Below are 3,027 nucleotides of genomic sequence, written 5' to 3' on the forward strand. Positions count from 1 at the left end.
ATGTAGAGTTCAGAAGAGTTCAGTGAGACTAGCGATGATATAACCAAATACTTAATGATTTCAGCGTCAGCTCCACTGGACTCCTTGTAAAAGAATCTTAATACTAACTAAATTTAGTGGAAGTGGTTCAAGGCTTTCCTATTTTTAGTTAGCTGGTAAAAATAACGTCGGAAAATCAGTTAAGTTTACCATTGGAAATTTTATTCTACTCACAAAACATTGTTTATAAATTGCACTGTTGATAAAAGGAAATGTTTTAATACAGGATGGTAAAAACCAACTGCGTTCAACAAAAATGTGAACGAATATTCCCTGAATGGCTTTCCAAGTTCTACAATGGATCGAAGGATGACCTATGCCATATCACATCTATAATCTAGGTTTAAATTGAGTTTCAGAAAAGAGAAAACTATCAAAATGGTCTACAGTGACCCTCAATTATCTTTACTTACTTATCTAACTTGTCGTAAATTACAGTGGCTGATGTGGCTTCTCAATAACTATATAACAGAAAAATCATCGCGTTTCAGGTTTTTACTTCAAGTGGCAAATGTGAACACCATGAGCTTTAGTTGACGATCGACACTAGTATTACGCAAAAAGGGGGTGTAACAGATGAGACTTCTGCAGTTCTGAGTGAAGCTTTATGCGCTGTTATGCAGCATCGCGTGCGTTCATTACCTTGTCGGTGTTCGTCAGGGGGCGGCGGACAGCACAGCTCCGCTCACCTCACTGTCTCGGAAGCAACTCTCTCCTAACTTCTCCTTACTACAATTTACCGAAGTTGGTTTAAAAAAAACTATCTGGCTGTGTTTTCATCTGACCAATCAGGGTCTCAATGTTAACATTAAGCTCCGCCTACAAAAATTCTGTCTATCCAATGAGAAACGTTATACTTTTCGTGGTGGAGCAATGTTTTTAAAGTTTGCAACGTAACAGAGATGCAAAAAAGTCTCACGCTAAAACTTGCGGGTGGTGTGGCCCTTTTTGTGTTATCGTAAGATCTATACTGTTCTTCTGGAGGGCTCAAGCTTTTAACATGGGCTGGGGGTGGTCCTGACGTAACAGAGACGCGAAAAAGTTTCACGCTGAGGCTCTAGCTTTTAACATGGGCTGAAGAGTGGTCCTAACGGTTAGCTGGCGACGTGGATGTCCGTCCCTTATCGTAGGGCCTTCTAACTTAACACGGTTCTGCTCTCAGCTTCTGTTCTCGTTTCTCCCCTCGGAACCGCGTCTGTCTCATGGTGGGAAGGTATGACATGCATTTAGGCAGTCTTGTGTTAGTCTGTGGTATTCCATTTGCTCACTCGTTACTCGTATTACTTTGGTTAATTTAATGTCACGATTTATTCGGAGCTATGTGACATACTACTGGATTTGCTTATCATGTCAGGGTTTTCATGGAAGGTGTTGGATTTGCCTGACACCTTACATGTCGAACATCGTCACAGACGATGAAACATGGATTCATCACTTCGAACCGGAAACGAAATGGCAAACCACGAATTGGCGCCACGCCACATTGAAACTTCCCCTTTGAAAAATAAGAATGACAGTACTGGAAAAATTCTTACGTTATGTGATACAGATGCAGCTGACTAAAATTCAACGTACTCAGACAGTTTTCTCTTTACTTATTCTGATCATCACTAAACTGACACACAATATTTTAGCGCGACGCAATCTGACTTTCAATAATCCCTACAAAAGAATGGCCCTGACTAGCAAATAACCTATACCTTTCACGAATCACTTACCTCACAAAAATCTTCGTTACTCGAACTACTGCAATACAGAGAGCACCAGCCAGATAATAAAAGATTCTAACTACTGAAGGCACTAACTACTGATAGGCATAGTTAGCAAATGAAAGATTTTGATTCAGAACAAACAATGTATTTACCTTAATAGTGTTCAAAAGTCATAATATATATAGGGTGGTCCATTGATAGTAACCGGGCCAAATATTTCACGAAAAAACTACAAAGAACGAAACTCGTCTAGCTTGAAGGGGGAAACCAGATGGCGCTATGGTTTGCCCCTCTAGATGGCGCTGCCATAGGTCAAACAGATATCAACTGCGTTTTTTTAAAATAGGAACCCACATTTTTTATTACATATTCCTGTAGTACGTAAAGAAATATGAATGTTTTTGTTTGACCCTTTTTTTCGTTTTGTGATAGATGGCGCTGTAATAGTCACAAACGTATAAGTACGTGGTATCAAGTAACATTCCGCCAGTGCGGAGAGTATTTGCATCTGATACATTACCCGTGTTAAAATGGACCGTTTACCAATTGCGGAAAAGGTCGATATCGTGTTGATGTATGGCTGTTATGATCAAAATGCCCAATGGGCCAATGGGCGTGTGCTATGTATGCTGTTCGGTATCCTGGACGACATCATCCAAGTGTCCGGACCAATCGCCGGATAGTTACGTTATTTAAGGAAACAGAAAGTGTACAGCCACATGTGAAACGTCAACTACGACCTGCAACAAATGATGATGCCAAAGTAGGTGTTTTAGCTGCTGTCGCGGCTAATCCGCACATCAGTCGCGGACAAATTGCGCGAGAATCGGGAATCTCAAAAACGTCGGTGTTGAGAATGCTACATCAACATCGATTGCACGCGTACCATATTTCTATGCACCAGGAATTGCATGGCGACGACTTTGAACGTCGTGTACAGTTCTGCCACTGGGCACAAGAGAAATTACGGGACGATGACAGATTTTTTGCACGCGTTCTAATTAGCGACGAAGCGTCATTCACCAACAGCGGTAACGTAAACCGGCATAATATGCACTACTGGGTAACGGAAAACCCACGATGGCTGCGACAAGTGGAACATCAGCCACCTTGGCGGGTTAATGTATGGTGCGGCATTATGGGAGGAAGGATAATTGGCCCCCATTTTATCGATAGCAATCTAAATGGTGCAATCTATGCTGATTTCCTACGTAATGTTATACCGATGTTACTACAAGATGTTTTACTGCATGATAGAATGGCGACGTACTTCCAA

This window comes from Schistocerca piceifrons, chromosome 3 (genome assembly GCF_021461385.2).
Source record: "Schistocerca piceifrons isolate TAMUIC-IGC-003096 chromosome 3, iqSchPice1.1, whole genome shotgun sequence".
Taxonomy (NCBI): Eukaryota; Metazoa; Arthropoda; class Insecta; order Orthoptera; family Acrididae; genus Schistocerca; species Schistocerca piceifrons.